The sequence below is a fragment of the Lepus europaeus genome, chromosome 5 (genome assembly GCF_033115175.1).
Source record: "Lepus europaeus isolate LE1 chromosome 5, mLepTim1.pri, whole genome shotgun sequence".
In the NCBI taxonomy this organism is placed as follows: Eukaryota; Metazoa; Chordata; class Mammalia; order Lagomorpha; family Leporidae; genus Lepus; species Lepus europaeus.
This window is the reverse complement of record NC_084831.1, coordinates 158,766,638-158,774,387: the sequence shown is the minus strand read 5'-3', so window position 1 is coordinate 158,774,387 and position 7,750 is coordinate 158,766,638. Positions and strand designations below refer to the sequence as shown.

General features: G+C 40.3%; 1 pseudogene; it reads left to right on the top strand.

Moving 5' to 3' along the window:
• The first annotated feature begins 824 nt into the window (after window positions 1-824).
• On the top strand, window positions 825-2,001 carry LOC133759325 (carnosine N-methyltransferase-like; annotated as a pseudogene).
• The last annotated feature ends 5,749 nt before the right edge of the window (window positions 2,002-7,750 follow it).

Here is a 7,750-nt window from a genome sequence, read left to right as displayed (position 1 = left end):
TGAGGCATTTCAATGAGTTAAGAAGAGGTGCCTTTGGGTGAAAACCAGCATGTTACAGAATTCACTCACCCTTTAATCCTAAAGTGCTTAGACATGTCTGCACTGAGCCTGCATGTGGAAAGGGGGAAAGTGGGATCAAGGCATTGTATAAGGAGACTCCAAGTTGAGTGAGAATTCCAGGGCAGGAAAGGGCAAGGAGGAAAGGGATGAATACGGGAGAAGGCAACAGTAATGACCAGGAGGGAAGACAGGACGCCTACTCTAAGCACAAGTGTGCTCACAGGAGATGAGGCACACATGCTTCTCGTTCAGGTCCACTGTGGGTCTCCTGCATCACCGTGTACAAGCAGTTAGGCCACAGGTTGGCTTTCCTAGAGGAGAACAGACTTAGCGACTGGCAGACAAGAAAGCAGGAGTGAGAGGGGTGGCCAGGGACAAATAGCTCAGCTCCAATGAAGAAGTCCAAAGAAGAGAAGGGCTGCATTCAGCCACCTGAACCAAGCCCCACACCTACTTCCTGGACCTGTTGGTACAAAGACCAGTGGGAGAGTATGGACAGAAGCAGCTACCTCATGAGCCGGCATTGGCTTTGCTGAGCTTGGTGTCCTGAAATGATATGCCAGGCTTATCTCTGGTGGGTACCTCCAGAGGAGGGCTGAGCAGCTACAACAAAGCCGAGGGTGGTACTGGGGATGCAATGAAAGCATCAACCCCCTCCTCCCACCTCTCAGTTTCCTAAAGGCTACGGGGCAGGAGGCAGCGGCAGCTGTGGTAGAAGCAAGGAAGTGAAGTACTGTTCTCCACCCAGCATTGGGTTGGCCACAATGGTTTCCTCTGGAGCAGCACGAGGAGGAGGAGGGGCTGGAGCACTAGCACTTCTAGATCGTTACTGCCTTCCACTACTATTGCCCAGTATGTATGTGCAAACATACCACATGGGAAGACAAGTCCAATTGCTTCCAGCTAATCAGCAGAAATTGCTTCCTCAATTTCTTCTTCACTTGGACAAGATCCAAAAATGCATTGAACCTAATCAAAAATACTACTGAACTAAATTTCAAAATGTCCATTTCACGCCTATGGATTACCTTTTAAGTCCTCTATTAGTTAACAAAGATCAGGGAAAACATGTTATTTGTCTTTTGGGGACTGGATTATTTCATTAAGTTATAATAGTTTCTGGTTGCATCCATTTTGTTGCAAAGGATGGACTTTACTCCCCCACCCCCACTGTAGGGAAGGTAGGTTGGGAAGTATCACTATTTCCTGAATCTGTATATATGAAATACATAAAATTTGTAAACCTTAACATTAAAAAAAATTTTTAAAGATGAAAAAAATCTACTGACCATTATGACTACGTACATCTTTGAAAATAAAGGATATGGAGAATGTGGAAAGAATGGAAAGATTATGCCAGCACCTGCGTTTGACATAAATAAGTTAAAATCCACATTGAATCAATTTGTGAGAGACTGGAGTGAAATGGGCAAAGCAGAAAAGGATGCTTGATACCAGCCTCTCATACATTTTTAAAATTTCTGAAGACAGAGATGGGATCATTAAAAAGCAAATATTCTGGTAAGTGGTTCTGGACTAGGAAGACTGGTCAGGGAATATTTTTGCTAAGTTATGCTGTCAAGTAAATGAATGGAGTCCTTTTATGCTCTTTCCCCTCCAACCTTCTACTCAATAGATGCTGTGGAATTAGTATCATTTTTTCCCTGAGTACATGAATTTGGCCATAACCAGAGATTAGTCTATCAGAATTGAGCCATCTTTTTCCCTGGTGTTGACTCCCACAGTGTTGCTCCTGCTTCTAACGTTCTATGATTGCATCAGATTTTCACAATTATTCAGAATCAATACCTGTGCCTCTTCACAGCCACAACACACAATGTACTGAATTATATTGATATAAGATGGAAAATACTTAAGCTAAGTGTAATTTTGATCAGTCTAGGTCCTCTCTTGTACCGTTTTGAAAATTTTAGAAAATGAACTGTCATAGTGACATTAATGTGGAGAAGTTTTACATATGAAATTCAGGGATAAATTAAAACCATGGACTCTGTCCTCAATATTCTAAGCATCAGCCACTACTGTAAATTCAGATTAACACTATTTTGTTCCCTGTTGGATGGAGCTTTGATAGTACATGCTACTTTAAACTTGTACCTCTAGCCAATCTCTATTGAAGGGAGTTTTCCTTGATATCATGTTCAATGTTATTTTCTGAATACCTTGAAAAGTACTGATGACTAATGACTAATGTTTCACTCTTTCCTTGGAGAAAAAAAACAGCAAGAGTTCTTGCTTAACAGATGATTGTGACCGCTTTAAAAGACCTCTGTGACAATTTGGTTTAAGGTCTTACTAATATGCTTGTGATCTACATGTCATGTTATAATAGAAACACTTATTTGTAGATCATTAGCCCTTGTTGTCACTTAGATTAGGGTGTTTCTAATGCGTGTGGCATCTTACTAGTGAAGGGGACATTTTCTGCATATAATGAGAGGTTTTGTGATCTTTACTTCTACTATGAAGAAATGGGTTCTATGGAATAAATCTGACTTGTCAACCAGGGAAGTCTGTAATCTCCAGATTTTTTTTTCTTTAACTGTTTCTCATGTGTGACCCTCAATACTTGGCAAATGTTCATTTGGTAGTAGTTCTCATCTGTATTAATGAACTTGAAACTTATTACAAGTAGAAATATTTTTGCCTTAAATCATAAAAGGAACAACATCTAGAGAAACACTCCACTGAATGGAAATGATTGCGGCTGTTTTTGAGTAGTTCAGTGGTACTTTTTATTTTACAACTTGCCTCAATGAAGATGTTTATTTTTCTCAGAGGTAAAAACAGCTTGATACTGGTAGTTCAGTTTAATTAACTAAATCTTTGATATTGGTAAAAAAAAATACCACTTAATGTAACTTACATTTCAAATTTCATGTATTTAGTTAATTCTGAAATCACTTATTTGATTTGAATTTCTCCTCAAATATTTTAAAATGTTCTATATAAATCTGCAACACTATTTTCTTGTATCTTTTCCAGTTAACATATTCTAAACCTGAAACCATAGTATCAATATTACAAATGTCAGTGGAGGATTTATTAAACTTTTTTTAAAATTTTGTTTATTCCAAAAGTGTGTGAGCCTTAATTTTTTTTCTTTAAGTTAGCTTTGTACGCAAATGTTTCCATTTTCATCAAGTGGGAGGAGACAGAAAATTGCACCTGCTCTTTAGTTCCTTATATCCTTGTGATACAGATTTAGGATATATTAATCAAGTGAACAAGGTGGCATTATATATATATATATATATACAATCTAGAGAGAACGTGTACAAATCAGTCTAACATTATGAACTGTAAACTGTGCTGTATTTAACTTGCCTTCTAACAGTTGCCACAAAGGATGAATTGGAAGTTCATGTCCGCATGAAGTTTCCTTTATTTCTAATATCTACAATGGGTCCATTTTTCTGGAATATTAAAGTCTGCCAATTGATGTGAATCAAAAAATTAAAAACTAAAATGTGGCAAAGGACCTGAAAATGCATTTCTATAATAAAAAATACAAATGGCTGAAATGTGTATTAAAGGCTGCTCAACATTGTTTATCATCAGGGAAATGCAACATTAGGTTGGCTAGCACCAGAGATTCAAAAGATAACAAATGTTGGTCAGGATATAGAGAAAATAGAATGCTTGTATATTGTGGGATGTAAATGATAGAGCCACTTTGGAAAGCCATCTGGAGGTTTCCCATAATTTTAACTAGAAGAAAGTACCCTAAGTGAATCATGAGCATGTACGTCTGTACAGTCAGTACATCCCAAACCTAAACCAATATTACTCCCTTATGGATCTCTCCTGTTAATATGGCTTTGACGTAAAGAACTCTTTGAGAGAAGTATCTTTTCCTTAGGTCACTAGGCCCCCGATGTGCACACCTACATGGTAAAACCGCCTCAGTGGGAATATGCTTTCTCCTAGGATAAGTAAGGATGGGAAGCTACAAATCCTCTGAAGTATGTTGGTACTTTTCACAATTAAAGACTAGCCTGCTAGGATCACCCAAGTCAGATGCAAACAATTTCTGCTTATGTGACTTTGATAGCTCCCAGGATTTAAAGACCTCACACATTTCATCCAACCAGATCCGTTTTGTTAGTTCTTCATCCTCATGTACCTGGCTGCAAGAGTCAATTAATTCACATAGGCAACATTGTCGTGGGCCTACGTCAATGTTCTCCAATTTTTTCAGCACATGGAATCTGCTTGATGTTTTTGTCTGCATCTGGCACCAGCCCTTTATATTATCTCCAGAGTACACTCAACGTGTGCTAAAATCTTAACAGCAGGGACTTGCCTTATCCCTTGATTCAGGGATATCACAAAAGTCAACCAGAAAACTTTTCTACATAAATCTGACAGGGTTTAAGTAGTGCTGTGGTTTCAATGTGTCTGCTTAAATTCAAGGTTTTGAATCTTATTTATTCAAATAGGGTAGATTTGGGACATGGTGCCTAATGGGAAGTTTGTCAGTCATGGGAGTGGAGCCTGGAGACATGAATTTAATGTCTACTTCCCAAGAGTGAGTTCCCTTCCAGAACTAGATTTGCTATCCCAAGAGTGAGTTGGGATAAAGCCAAGCTGCCTCCTCTATCTTGCCCCCTTCACTCCCCTCCACTAATTTTCTGTTTTCTGCCCTAAGATGTGGCAGCTGCAAAGCCTCACCAGCTGTAACTGCCAGATCTTGGATTTCCTGGCTTCCAGAAGCGTAAGCCAAATGTGTTTAAATTATCCAGTCTCAAATGTCTGCTTACTGCAATAGAGAGTGGAGTACAACCAAGGGGAAGGCTGGAGAAACAAAGAATTCACATTTATCAGCTGAATTCAGATGGTGACAGTCCCTAAATGAGGACTGAAACCATGCCCAATGACCCAGGAGTCCTACTGCATGAGACTTGGGATGTGTCTTTAGTGAACGTTTCTGGGGGAGTAATCAGACCCTCCAAACCACGGAGCCAATGGACAAACATATGCAGGTGGCATCCAATACTCCTACTTACTCAGGCGCATCTGGCGCATCTCTCCCCCTGTCTCCATCTTCAGAGATCCCTGGTATCTCCTTCAAAAACATCCACTGTTCAGGCTATCCAGTGGCTCATGTGTAAACATGATCCATACCCCTTCATGGAGTCTTCTGCCATCCCAAGTGCATATGGCAACTGGCTCTGGTGTGATGAACCTTTGGGTGAAGAAGGAAAGAAGAGAATGGTTCCTATGATCACATTTTACGAGATGCAGACACAGAATGTTGTCTTACCTTACCTTCAGGAGAACGCAACGCCTGTCAGCTGTGTCACTTGTAGCCAGGACTTTCACTACCCTGGTCCTCAGTTCCTACAAATGTTCCATGAAATACCTATATAATCTGCATTCATCTTGACTGTTCATTGTTCCAGAGAAAAACTTTCAGGACAAGTTTGTAATGACCCAGTCTTCTGCATAAGGAAGAGATTGAGGCAGGCTTGGGAACCCCTGCTAAGTTGTACTCCAGCCACATCCCAAAGGCATTTAAACAAATATGATATATCAAGGACCCCCAGGGCCAGTGCAAATTCAAGCATAGGTGATGGTGGCAGTGGTCCTGTATTTTTTGTTAGATGCAAAGTCTGGAGAACCCAGAGCACTGTAAATAAAGACAAAAGACCATAGCAACTTTGAGAAACAGCTCTGTTGGTCTGAAGGTGTTTCCTGAACGTAAAGAGGAAACAAAGTTTAATGCCACTGCAAAAACAAATTACACCATTCCCCTTCCCGGCTCCTCCTCTGAAGGGATGGTGAAAAGACAACAGTTTTGAAGGTGTCCTTCCTTTCTTGGGAGCTTCTGGCTGAGGGAAAAGGGTGAGCGGGACATAGCTCAAGAAACCTTGAATTTTAAGGTGTCATACAAGTCTGGTAATTCTATAATCTGACAACAGAAGTTCTTGTACTGCACTTTTCTGAGAAACAAGACCCTAGAAACCATGATAGAGTTTTGTTTTTCTCAAATATGCATGTGGCATTTAGATGTCTAAGGACATTGCCATTTAGATTCTTGCTTTGATTCTGGGGACATATGTTTACAAACCCATGGTTCTCCCTCCACTCCCCTTCACAAATATAACTCCAGACACTTTGACCACAAAGCTAGCTCACCAAATGTACTGACATTGAGGACAAAGATTAGATAGGACTAATAAGAAATAACACACCAGATGCTTCATGTGGAAAATACCTCCCAGCATGGTACCATCCAAATGTAACAGGGAGAGGCCCCCACCCAATATCAGAATAGGACCTAGGATCTCCTGTGGAACAAGGGAAAGAACAGAGGGGTCTCTGCAACAGGTGGAGAGACTCTGGGTTAAAGTAGTCAGTAAACACCAGTAATTAGAGACACTTTACATCTACAGGATTATTGATTGGTGTTCAGTGGATGTTGGAAGGAGCTTCTTGGCCTATGCAAAGTAAGTAATATGGAAACAGCTAAATTGTGCAAAATCAGACTGAATTCACCCCCTGGCTTTGTGAACTTTTCCCTTTCAGCAGTCACTGGGATAACCTCAAGCTTAATGCAAACAACTAAACCATGAGCTCCATTTTACACCAATGCTCAAAAGCTACTGTTGACTGCCCTATTTATTAGCAAGGATTACAGGAGGACGTTTAAGCACTACATCCCTCAGAAAAGCATGTTTCCATGTATTAAAGAATCACTATGGTACACTGTGCACCTCCCTGTGTGCCTCTCACCAGATAGCTGGCTGGGGGCTTTTGGATTCCATCGGGAGATTCATCTTCTAGACCTAACATGAATAGATTATTCCTAGAAGAAAAAAAAAAACAGCCTCCCTTCCCCCATAATATAGCTCTAATCTTAGTATTTGTATCAGGAGTTAGCTATTCCATTCCCTAAAGGCCACACAAGAAGTTCTCTGCCTTGATTCTTAAAATATCTCACTGAATTTCTGATCATGGATATAATATGGGATAAGAAAACATCAGCACACCACCATTAGCAACTCAGCAATCATACAAAGAGCTTGGCCAAAATATCTCAAAACTGGGCAAGGCATTTTTCAAAGGGGGACTCTAATGTGTGTGGTCCAAACCATAGACTCAAGCAAGGCTGAAATGTGTTGAGATCTTCGGGTCATCATAGCTTAGTGATCTACTCAGGTGGGGCTTATTGACACAGCTCCAGATCCATGGCCTATAAAATAGAAGGATCAACCCAGCTAGGGCAAAGCCAGGCAGCCTTACTGCTCCTGCCGATCCCCAAACCAGGTGACTTGAATTTAGTCACTTGCTGATTATGCATGCACAAATTTCAATGTGCCCCCACTTTTGAGACCAAGCATTTGCTCCAGTTTGATTTGTCCATTGTCTTATGTGTGTTTGCTGTATCTACCCAAAACACTTGTGTATTCATGGGGCAATTTTGTTTCATTTGTCTTTGCTTACACTGCATGCACTTCAGCATTCTATGGCTACTCAAGATTTCTGCTGGCCAACTAGGTGTATTAGCCAGAAATGTCAATGTAAGTAGAATCAATAGAATACAGTAATCTCGATGCATATCTATCTATCTATTTAACCCTCCATTCAACCATCTATATATCTGCCATTTCCCTATATTGGCAGGGGAAAAAAGATTTATCACACACCTACACTCGAGTCATTT